The following is a 12,867-nucleotide window of genomic DNA, read 5'->3' on the forward strand; positions in this document are numbered from 1 at the left end:
CTTTGAACTGCATGGAAAGCAGGGCAACTTGGCTAAATCCATCTAATCAGTGTTACCGAGAGGCTCCCTTCTTGCGTCATGTGTTCGCACGTGTTCGTTGCGCATCCTATGCTCTTCCATTTCGCACATTCACTCGGTGCTCCTTTACCTTGGTCTTGGACGTGCTCGGCAGGTTCTCGTTTCTTCAATGAAGAGTGACAGCTGAAGCATCGTCACGTGTGGGTAATAGACTCCATTTCTTTGGAATCTGTTTTCTTCTTTTATCCTGCTTAGAGAGGATTTGGCAACACTGTGGAGATTTTTTTCAAGAAAGGGCAGTTGTTTGCTTTTAGTAAGACATGCTCTTCCTGTACAATAGAAAAAGAGAGTGTTTAAATACTGGTGCTCGCTGGCACGTGCCTCGGACATTATTCTAGCTGAGAAAGTCTGTGAGCACGTTAAGGCCGCCTCGGTGCTTTTTTTTTGCTACCCCTGAACGCTGCTGAAATGCAGCACAAAGGCCACGCGTGTCGTAAAGGTCTTCTTTTCCAAAGGCTGCAATGGTCCCCGCTGTTCTTGCTCTTGCAGTGAATACGTTTGATTATTTTCATTAACTGTTCTGCGAGCTCATTGGTCTACACCATGAGTAAACGTGTGTTTTATTATCGTATCTAACATATCATACGAATAAATAAATATTGATAACAAATATTTTGGCCCGAAACCATGTAGTACAGATTAAATAATTTTAGCAATTTATTTTGAAATAAAAACTAACCGGATGTTCGGCGGCGAACCGGAGGTCCCTGCTTAAGAAACAGATGAGGCAATCACCGCACATGGCTCTAACAATAGGCGGACCAGAGCTTCTGTGCTAACGGTAATAGTCGTAGCCGTTCTTTCGCCTAGTCTCTGCAGGTACCTAATTGTTTTTAGTGTTTAACAACTAATAACAAAACACGTCATAAAAAACACGCAGTATGGCTATTCATCAAACCTCCCGAGTTGTGCTGTATGGATATATTTTTCACTGAAATGGAGCAAGCTGTGACCCACAAACAAGAGGCATCGAACGACAGCGCTAGTGCCAGGCGCACGTAGAAGTGGAGGGGAATGAACGGGCGGGCCATTTGGCCCGAGGCATGACAAGACGAGCCGTGGACCCCACGCCATGAGAGGACACTTCGACACCTGTCGTGCCAAGCAAAATCCATGACTGTCAAAGATTGCAACCTACGCACAGCCACAACATGTTTGTTTAATTTATATGAAGTGCTCTTTTCTAGCGTAGCGAGCTGAGTGTAGGCCCCGGAACATTTCAACACTACCCATTATATTCATGTTCTGGTAGTTCACACCGGTAGTAGCATGATAAAAAAGAACGGATACGCATTTGCCAAAATTGATGTCGGCTCGTTAATCTAGAGGTATGATTCTCGCTTCGGGTGCGAGAGGTCCCGGGTTCAAATCCCGGACGAGCCCATTTTTTTTACCTTTGTACTTTGACGAGCTCCTGTCTACTTAGCCTTCCACGAACGTCAAACAATCTCGCAAATTATTTCGAGATTGCGCACCATTACTTCAAAAAATCTAACACTACCTGTAAGCTTTTTTCGGTGTTGTAAAACGACATGACATGACAACTTTACTGGAGTCCTGTGGGACTGATATTTAGGGAATGCTGACCTGCAGATTGATATGCTATTCTTTACCCTCTCCCCCCACTTTGATTTATTTCTCGACTTTGCTTCCCTGCCTCGCCCCTTTAAAAGAGCATACTTACGCAGCTCTATCTTTTGGTTGTCTAGTATGGTTATGGTGCTATACGTGCTGACCCGCAGGTCGCGGGATCGAATGGCGGCCGCGATGGAGACGAAAATGCTTGAGGCCCGTGTGCTTAGATTTAGGTGCACGTTAAAGAACACCAGATGGTCAAAGTTTTCGGAGCCCTCCACTGCGGTGTCTCTCAGGAATAAATCGCAGTTTTGGGACGTTAAACTCCAATATTTATTCTTATCTCTCCGCCTTTTATGCATAATGACATGCAAGGCTGTGCTGTGCTTATGCTATACCTTCCTGGTTTTCTTTCTTTTCACCCTCACTTCCCTGTCCAGTCACCAATGCTGTACAATACTCTATATGACGCCTCGTCTAGAAAGATGCCTGCTACTTTACTCGCTAAACCATTGCAGCCGTCCTGCGTTGAGTTGTGGTCCCTTGTCGAGAGATGGCGCCAACTTTTACCCTGTTATGCGCCATTTTGGCGCTCCGCTCTACGCCGCCCAACGATCAAGCGGTGTCAACACAAGCAAGAAATAAATACCGAGGGTAAACGATTACAAGTACGTCTTTGTATAGATAAATGAGGGTGATAGATGTGTAGAGGTATAGGAAAGAACATCGGCAGACAAAGCAAAGAGGAATGCTGCAATAGTGAAGTACAGAGCGTTGGGGCGATACAATAGGTACGAGGGGCTTCGAGGATTGTGCAAATGTGTAATGGTTCCGTGCTTACTTTTGGGAGTTCAGTGGTGTGCATGAGGTCAGAAGTGCAATCAGGAATAGATTTAGATCAAAAGACAGCGGGACGCTTTTGCGTTGGGCGCTCACGGAAAGACGGCAATTGAAGATGTAAAGGGCGATAAGGGATGGACAAGTTTTGAGGCGAAATTCGGGGCAAAATAAGGTTCCAAACGGGGCTACGAATATGATAGAGAATGGAAAGGCAGAGAAAGTGTTCCGTTATTTGTATAGGGAAAGCGCTGACACACAGTGGACAAAGAGAACTGGGAGGATATATTGAATATACGGCTGGCAGTGTGAGGGGTATGGCAACAAAAAGCGTTAAAGGAAAAGTCAGGGGAGTGAAGGGAATTTACTGGATGATCCCGATGATAAAAAAAACACTGAATAACTATCAAAAGGGCAAAAATGAGATGAGCAAGGAGGCAATTCTTAATAATTCACGGGGAAGCGTTTTATTGTTTGCAGCGAGATGGGGTTGCCTTATATAACACGCGGTTATAAAGCAAGATTTAGCAAAGAAGGACAATGCATAAGTAAGATAAGAAAACGACAGAGCATATTGTGGTTGAATGTGGAGATATACATCAAGGTGTACGCTTGGGTGCGAGTTTGAGTTTTACGGATGACAATGTAAAGCAGAAAGCGCCCCTTATGGGAATAAGTAACAGATTATTAGAGTATTGCTGGTAGAAAACTAGGATAAATGTACCCAAATAAGTTTTGAGAAAAATAAGAACATTCTTACGTAAAGGGCACAGAGTTGGGCAGTCAATTTGCGTTTCTTTTATAGAGTAAGATAGATTTTATGGAAGTATATAGTGCGTTAGAGCAATTTCACAATTAGGAAAACGTTGTTTTTTATTTGTCGAGCCTGGTGGCCCACTTGTCTCCACCCGTTATAAAGGGGACGCTATAGCATCCATCTATCCATCAACGCCTTGAAAGGGGCGGGGGTGTTGCGGTGTCGGGGATGGTGGAGCGCGCATGCGTGCATGTAGTTTGCAAGTGGCTACCTCAAGGAGCGCTACTTTCATTGGAAACTATTTAAAAGGGAAACGGAAAAGCAGGAGTTGTGTGACTGACGCGCCAAGCATCTTTGTAGCAGAGGCGTTGGCTATATATCCTTTTGTCTGCATGAAGATAAGCGCCATGGGACGATGACGGCAGCATATGATAACATCATAGGATAGCTGAAGACAATCAAGTGCTCCACACATGATGAGTACTTGCTCTCTTCCTTGTACTGACAAGTTTCAGGGACTCCTTGCTTTGTTTTGGCGGCGTGTTGCCAACCACAACTGTAACACTGATTGACATGTGGGGTTTATTGTCCCAAAACCACCATATAATTGACACTGTAACACTATCTTGGTGTTCAAAGTATACATGGTACCAGTAGGTGAATAGCGACTAGGAGCGAAGCGGATAAAGTGGATCCGAACTATCGGCCTCATACACATCGCACGCTGCCGTAAGTGCAAGGAACGTATTAGAAGGAAAGCTCTCTAGGCGAGGGGTTGAGTGGGGGTTTTTTCATCCGTGCATGTGCTTAAGGATGCAATTAGGAAAACTTGGGTCTTGCACTATAGCTTACTTATTTATGACGAGCCTTACCAGGTACAGGAAGAGCGAGCTGAAAGCACTCCCAGCATACACTTGCTGTACAGTTGCAAACGTCCGTCTCTCGTGTTTATTTTGTGCTAAAATCAACCATAAGAGGCCGCCCGTTTTGGCAAAAGGGGAAGTGGTTCAGTATACTGCATCACTTCTAGCAGATGGATCTTTCCCGTACGACAGCGCCATTCATCAGACCGTTTTATTGAAGACGTCATATATCCAGACATTTGCCCCGCCACGTGCCCTACATGTTTTTTTCATGTCTCGCCCACATATCATGTAGTTTCATACGGAACCTTTGAGGATATAATAAATAAATAAAAACGACGCAATGCTCAAACACGTGAGTGGGGCGAGGTGCACGAGCATGAACTGCCTTAACCAGATGGGTGGATGCAGTTGGCAGTTCACATAGGCGTGCGCAGGGTTCCTTATCGGGGGGGGGGGGGGGGGGGGATATAGTTCATCGCTGCACCCGCTCTCTCTATAATATTCACTGCATGTATGTATGGGGCAGATTTTGCGCCTCATGCTTGGCCTCCTGGAGCTCCCACGCAGTCACCATGCTCGGCTTCCTGGTGCCAGCGTGGTAGTTGAAGATGTGCCTCCTTGCAGGGTGTGTCGTCCAAAGCCATTGATTTATCGAGAGAAGCAATCGCACACTCGGCAAATGAGATAGGCAGGTCTCCATGCAGCTGGTCACTGAGGGGGATCTCGTTGCTGGACGCCTGTGACTGCGGTTGTTCAACTAGGGATTTCAAATACGAGAGAATGCTCGGTGTCAAGCAGCGGAGCTTCACTCGGCCACCATCTATATATGGTGAGCTAAGGTTCACCCTACAAGAGGTAATCAGCTCCCACTTCTATGTCCACGTGCAAGTCCTCGAGGACAGGAATAGCGACGAGAAACTTGCTCCCGGCTTCGGTGTGTATCTGAAGATCCAGTGCACCGACAGGCAACACGCCCCCGCCGAGGCCACACAAGGGTGCATCGGACCAAGGCTGGAGGGTGACCGGGGCATGACCTCTATGTAGAGCAGTACGTGGAGCTCCTGTTTGTACAACTGCCGTGAGCTCAGTGATTCCATCGACGCGGACTTGTACCATAAGAAGAGGTCGCGTTGGGTATTGGGCGGCTCGATGTCGTGCATGTGCAGGTGCTCTGGCACTTCTGAGAGAGCGTTATATGGTGACAGGGCAGACAGAATCCGGAGCTCAACGGCGCCAAGTGGACGAGCTGGTAGGACAATTGTGTGAGGGCACCGCAGAACTCAGCACTGCTGTCAGTTGAGGTGCCCCATGCACCATGGGTGGGGTTCGCCCAGTACGTGGTTGTTCCAGTGCTCACGGCAGGAACCATGGCGTAGGACCCGTGGACCATGTTCCTCGTAAGTTGTGTACTGGAGCTGCCAAGGATCTTTGACGCCGTACCCGAATGGTGGGGACAGTGGCGGCATGTGAACAGCTGCCAAGGAGGCGTGCACGCCGTCCTCAAGATGCGCTTATGATGGTCGCGCGTTGGTGGGTGTCCTGGACGACGAAGCCAGGACGTAAGACTTTTTCTTCGTTTACTACGCCATTGTAATGAATGGGACTCGGAGAACAGCCGTTGCTCTAGGCCGGTTGTTCTTTATCTCCCTTCGTTCTTCTCGTCTACTAAGTCCCACAGGCACTCATGCCCGAGCTTCACTATATCCCTATCTTTCATTTCACGAGCTGAAACCCGAAATGACGGAGAGGCACGCCGTACTTACTGCTCCAGAAATTCAGTTTTTACCGTACTCAGGCATCTCAATGCAACCGTCACTGCCCGGATAAAACCCGTTACCTTTGGGCATCAGCAGAACGCGGTAGCCATGTACCAAAACGGTGAACTTGAGCTATGAGTAAAAGAAACTGAACGTATACGTGGTATCTTATTGTAACAGAAAGAAAAAAAAGATTAAATGATGGCACGGTAAAAGGTAAAGGAATGATTACAAATATAGTTAGCTTCATTATTTGCTCACGGTCTCAACATAACTGCAAGCCATATCAGTTATAGGGCTGAATTTTAAGAGCCCAGGGTGTACGTGAAAAGGCGACCGCACGCAAGCGATCCAACTGCTTTAGCTCTGCTGTTTAGGCGCTTCGATTTTTTTTTTCAGCCCGAAGATCATGCGCCGTGAGGGCCTTATTCGGCAATTTCTTTTAAATGCGAAGCATTTGTTAGGGATTTTCGGTGACTTTGAGCGTATCTATCTATCTATCCATCTATCAATCTATCTATCTATCTATCTATCTATCTATCTATCTATCTATCTATCTATCTATCTATCTATCTATCTATCTATCTAGCCGCCTACGACTTTTAGCTCTCCTGGCCGCATTTATAGTGGTATCGATACCAAACTTGGTATGGCGTAACATGAGTGTATGAAGAACATATTTGACTAGTCATGACATGAAAATCATGATATGTAAGTCATGAATGTCATGATTTACATTTCATGGTCCTGCAGCTCTCGCGATGGCTTCGTTCACATGACATGTTGCAAAACTGGTATGGCATGGCATGGTATTGTATGGTATGACAACACAATTCACAGACCCTAACATGAAAATCACGACATGCGTGTCATGTAACAACATCACTACATGCTTCACTCATGATGCGCTCGCGGCCGTTTCGCTAGCGTCCCATATACCGAATTTGGTATTACGGTACCTGAATGGATGACTAAGGTATGTGACTGGTGCAAACATGATAATAATTACATGCGTGTCATGTAACAACATTCCTACATGCCACGCTCATGATTCCCTGGCAACCGTTTCGCTAAACTCTCTTATATCAAATTTAGCATTACGGGACGTGAATGGGTGACGAAGGTATGATACTGGCGCAAACATGATAAACATGAGATGCATGTCATGTAACAACATGACGACATGCTACGCTCATGATGCGCTCGCGGCCGTTTCGGTAGCTTCACATTTTACAAACGCGGTATTACGCGGCGCGAAAGGACGACATAGATAAATGACACATCCAGACATAATCACGACATGCGTGTCATGTAACAACATGACTACATGCTACACTCATGATGCGCTCGCGGCCGTCTCGCTAGCTTCGCATATGCCAAATTTAGTATTACGTGACGTCAATGGATGACGAATGTATGTGACTGGTACAAACATGACAATCGTGGAGTGCGTGTCATGTGAGAACATGATTAGATGCCACAGTCAAGGCGGCAATACATTTCGACGTGACGCGGTGCGCGTGCTCACCGGCTTTCATTTCGTCGCGTCATGCCGGCGTTGCCACGCCAAGCTACAGTCCTGCCATATACTCGCAGGCGCGGGCCGCATTGCGTTGCTTCGACGCATGCGGTGTTTCAGCGCGTCCGGCATTCCTCGGTCACGTAAGAGGGAGACGCAGTGTTGTCTGGGTAACGCATCGGCATGAATTTCGCGTCGGTTGCCGTCGGGCCGCGCTTGCCGACGCTGGTCGCGGCTGGCGTCAGACTATAGAGTACTCGCGTTTTGCTAACGTGGCGTCACTGTGCCCCGCGTGCGCGCGCGTCAGCGCTACATAGGAGTATATTTGGCCTTTCACGATGCGGTCGTGGCCGTTTGGCTAGCTCCACATATACCAATATTGGTGTTACGTGACGTCAATGGATGACGAAATATATGACTGGTGCAAACATGATAATCCAGACACGCTTGTCATGTAAGGAAATGGCAACATACCACGCTCTTGGCGTGCTCGTGGCCGTTTTGCTAGCTCCACATATACTAAATTTGGTATCACGTGACGTGAGTAGATGACGAAGGCAGACGAAACATCCAAACATGAGAATCATAACACGGAAGTCATGTACGGCATCATTTACCTCCACCTCGTAACGTTGTGCTTAGTTTAAAGTGTCATATCAACCTTTCATATTCGTGCTTCTCATACCTTTGATTCCCACTGTACGTGGTATCTGCCGATTTTTGTACATTTTTTTCTTTGATTTCTTTTCTCCGCAGTAGGCCGCGCGCAGCTCATCACCGATACGACGGCAAAGAACGATTCCATGACGTAATGGCGCCACGAGATTCGGCTGCAGCAGTGCATGCGCGAATATCAGAGAATATCCGTTAAAAAATGTTACACGGGGGCTGCCCCCCTTTGTTCTTCATTCGCTGCTTGTCGCGCTGCGTATTCTGTGGACTGCAGTTCGTCGGCGCCATGTGGGATGGCTTGCTTTAGGCACGGAGCGTGCGATAGTCGTAACACCTACGAGTCGTGTTTCAACCTTTTAGTTTTTTTGCGCGTGTGTGTGGACTTTACCTGTTGACTTTACCGGGACTTATGAATTTGCGCACCACTAACAACGTCGCCTGACGATGGAGGACCACTGGGAGCTTCGTCTTCGGCATCAAACTGGTGAGCCCCCAAGCATGACAAGCGGCTAGGTGATCGGGCGTTGTTCGCCACACATCACGCGCTATAGATTCACAGTACAACCGAAGTTTAAGGTTTCGTGCAACTTTAGCGACCAGGTTCTTTCAAAAGTGCCACCACGGGTCTATCTCCCTGAAGCACAAAGCAGGCTTTAGCGGTTAGCAAAAGTAGCTTAGTTAGGCCGGTGTCAACGGGAGGTGGACCCGACCCTGAATGCCCGTGGTTCAACTGCAGCCATCAATTCGTGCCAGTATCGTTGCCGGCGCGTAACGTGGTTTTCGCTGTTCGTAAAGCGGCGTCCAGGTGCTTGAAGTTTACTCGCGTTCGTTCACTCACCCATTCTAGCTAGGATTTTTTCCACGGTTTACGTGATTCCTTGGTAGTAATGACCGCTTGCCCTCTTCAATTTGCAGCTGGCACTTGGCTGCTAGATAAGTGCGCAAATCAACTGTCGCTTCGCGCTCAGGCGTTATTCGTGAGGCTGAATTTATATTTTTTACGCGTACTGATCTCCTAACAAGTTTTGCTTTCGTTCCAGGAGCGCTGACGCAGTACAAATACGTGCTGATACATCCCATGCCACTCCTGAGTATTTTCCGCATTATCGCCGACGGAGTCTTCAAGGTGGTCGTGCTCTTGGCATTGCATTGAGTAAGCATGACTCTTGTATTTCCGTGAGTGCAACAGTGAGCAAAGGCCCGCCTTACTTCAAGCTTTGTTAGTGGCAGCCGTCGTTCTGTGAATTGTTATATTGTCCAAAGGTGTCGAGGTGCTCACTATGCACCGTATAGTGACTTGACGTCTTACTCGTTGCTCTGATAATCCCGTAGTCGTAAACTTGGGCTTTTCGGTTGCCGCGGACATGTTGGGCGCGTGCATTTTGTTGATAGCATTTCGGTTTGTGGGTGCCGCTCGTTGTCTTGCATCCGCGTGCGCCACGCGGTAGCTAGTTTGTCACTGAAGTGTGCGTGGTACTTCTTAAAATACGTTAATTTGCCTGTTTGCTTTGTACTGGTCTCTTACCATACTTCAAAATTGACTGTTACTTTCAGCCTGTTTACTGACGCAGCTGCACAGCGGAGGTAACATACTGTGGTCGTAGTCGATTATGCTGTAAACTGTATATTCTCGTGCAGTGTCTACATTCAACGCGTTTTTCTTATGTCGGAATGAGATTTTCTACAGGGTTGTGTACATACGCTAACAGCAATCTCCGAACCTAGATATGAAATCTTTCTCTAAATTTGCGGCTCTTACGTGTAGCTGTTAGTGCGAGTCTAATTTTGTTCTACTCCACGTTGTGCTTAACGTAGAAAAACGAACCCAGATATTTCTACTTTCGTTCGTAGCAAGAGTCTCGTTTTGTAGACCTATGCTAGTATACGAGGGATTATTGGCCTGCTTCCAGTTCGTAAACATCACGCGTGCTTCGTTTTGCCAGCCGGCAAGAAGTTTTCCACAGCTGCGTCGTAGCTATCAGTGATGCTGACTAACGCTCCCAGGTTTGTATGCATATATCTATTGCATAAAGTGAATGAGAGCATGATTTCCGCTGTATTTCGTTTGATAGTACATCGGACGCATTTTTTGAAGGCCGCGCGTTCGATTCCTCCCAGGTGCAAGTTCTTTTCGTCCAGTTTTTCAAGATTTACATAATAGTCAATAGAAATAACATCCCCTATGATTTCCATGTCTCTAGTGAAATAGTTCTGATGTTGTGACTAACGAAAAGGAGCCTTTAAGGTTGGCCTTTTTCATTTTTGACGAATTTTTATTTAGCACTTTTTCCGCACAAATTATGACAAACTGTCTGGGAAGGGGAAGATTGCCTAGCAGTTTTCATGATATTGAATATTATATTCCAGGAAAGAGATTGACTTTGTTTATTGGGGTATAGTGATGAATCCTTATGAGTAATTGTTTAATTACTGGGCAACCGTCATCATTCCTTCTTACATAAATCATATATTCAAGATTTGTGTGAGATTTGTTGCGGTTGTATGCATTTAAAGCAAGCAAGTCATACCTTTGCCATTGTAGTTAGAATGTGGCTCGCTTGTGGAGCCATAAAATAAAGCCGTGCATTCACTGATGTGGCTGGCTGCAGTCTTAAGCAGCAAATAAGAGATAAGTAAAGACGGGGACGTACAAAAGTTTTTCGTTGGGCAGTATTGCATTCGGCCTTGGTGTCTTGACTCCTCTCATGTCAGTGTTTGTGTGCGTAGTTTTTAACATATATACAAGCTCTTTTATCATGCTCCTTTATCATGCTTTATCGTGTTTCTTTATCATGCTCTCTTTTGGCCACTAGACCCATCAACCAGCAAAACACCACTTGCGTCTGAGTGTGTACGTTGTGATTCGAGGGATTATTAAGTTCATTCAGGACCTTTTCCCCAGGAGCTTTTCCTTCACAACACACCATGTGCCACTTCAGCAGAAGATCGCCTGGTGGGCGTCCTCGCGGAAGTTTCTCGAGTAAGCACTTTCTCATATCCCCACGAATCATTTTGAACACACACACACAAAAAAATGCTTCTAGCTTATTTAATCTCTGCCATAGTCCTCTCAAAAGGTTGCCATAGCCATGCCGAAATATGACCGTATACCCAACACTCACCATAGTGACTTCGCAACTGCGGCGTTGCGCTGATACGAGCTAATAGTGGCGGTGTTGTAGTTATAATGACAGCAATGGCAAGTGAACTTATTTTGTTATGGAAAAACTCGTGTGTTCCAATGTAGACGGCACTATAAGAAACCCCTAGCTCTTCAAAAATTTTAGGTACTCGTTAAGTGCATCAGCGCATCTAACTAAGCTGTTGGTTAATAGTGGAACAGAAATTATTCGAGTGTCAATAATAGATTGACAGACAAAGCAGTGACTGTCTATAGTTTTGCCTTGTGTCTAGCGCTACTTGCTTCTGTTCTCAGCAAATACACTTGATTGACTTAATCGCACCCAAGTGTCACGCTAGTGCTTTTTCTTGGATAAAGGCTAGTACAGAAATAGTGTGGTTGCTAACCAAGAAGGCTTCCATAGTGTTAAAGTGTACTAAGGCTTAGCATTGGGCTAATTGGTGTAGAATGATTTCAACGTTTCACAGCGTGTGGAACGAAGACGAGCATAGAGTGGACGTAGAGATCTCTGAACATGCTACTGTTTATTTTTCTGCCACAGGAATATATATGAGCGAATCTCAAGAAAGAGAAGACGACCTACATAGAATTAGTCAAGGTAACAGCAACCAATTATCGGTATCGCAAGTTTTGCGAAAAAAATATTGTTAATTTTGTTAAACTTTGTTAGAGAGAATAATAATGAGAACTTACCGACAATTATGCCAAGGAAGGTATCAGGGATGTTATTAGAAGTAATTGTAATCTAGTTGCGAGGAAAGAAAAGTGGACCAATAGATAACTTGCCGTGGGCAGGGACCAAACCTGCGAAATTTGTCTAACTCATCCGATGCTTTGAGCAACCATGGCGGCTATCTCCCCGCCCACTTTATGAAGTATGTCATCAGCATCATAGTCGTCATCGTTGCCATCGACTACGTCCACTACAGGACAAACGCCTGCAGAGGGGTATGTCTGTGCATTTAAACATGGGAGCTTGTAAGTACGATCTGTTGTCATTGAGGTGAATGTGGAACACTCATTTGCCTGTTGGCGTCACGTAGTGTGCAATCTTACGGGCTGGCTGCTGACCAATGATCCCTCACATACTTCCTGAAGGCTAAGTCTGCCAGAACAAGATCCCGGCTATGAATGAAACAAGGGTAAATTTAAGGACGCGTTATCTTCGTTAGACAATAATGCAAACTGACAATTATATGACGAAAAATATAAGGGATATTGTTAGGTTCCTTAAGGAACGTCTTTAGGAACAGAGGTACAACGTACGTAAGGTTATTGGTAGGTATTTAGGAATTGTCAGGATTTTGGGTGCTGGCCATCTTCCAACCAAACACGTGGGCTTACAAGAAACAAAAATAGGACAGTGTGCAGAGTCATAGCCCAAGAAATCTTGAAACGTTATAAAAATTACATAAGTGTAGCTTCACTTGCTCGCTCTTTCGAGCCAGCCTGAGGTGCAACTCACTCGGCAAGACCTGGGAAGCCAGCGGGCAACCTTCGACAAGGTTAAGCAAGCCGCTAGGGCCAGTGGGGCCCTGGAATAAGGGCTCCACCCACAGAAATCTCAGTTGGCCGCTGAAATAAAATGTTTATTCCTCCTCCTTCGATAAACGCTCTGCTTTTCGCAACTTTTGCCAGAAATTGTTACGGTAGACTCTATCGGC

General features: G+C 46.1%; 1 non-coding gene across 1 annotated transcript; it reads left to right on the forward strand.

Annotated features, from left to right (window-relative positions):
- The first annotated feature begins 1,389 nt into the window (after window positions 1–1,389).
- On the forward strand, window positions 1,390–1,461 carry TRNAP-CGG (transfer RNA proline (anticodon CGG)). The gene has a single exon. It is a non-coding gene; the product is annotated as a tRNA-Pro (tRNA).
- Window positions 1,462–12,867: the final 11,406 nt, after the last annotated feature.

The sequence above is a fragment of the Rhipicephalus microplus genome, chromosome 1, assembly GCF_043290135.1.
Source record: "Rhipicephalus microplus isolate Deutch F79 chromosome 1, USDA_Rmic, whole genome shotgun sequence".
Classification (NCBI taxonomy): Eukaryota; Metazoa; Arthropoda; class Arachnida; order Ixodida; family Ixodidae; genus Rhipicephalus; species Rhipicephalus microplus.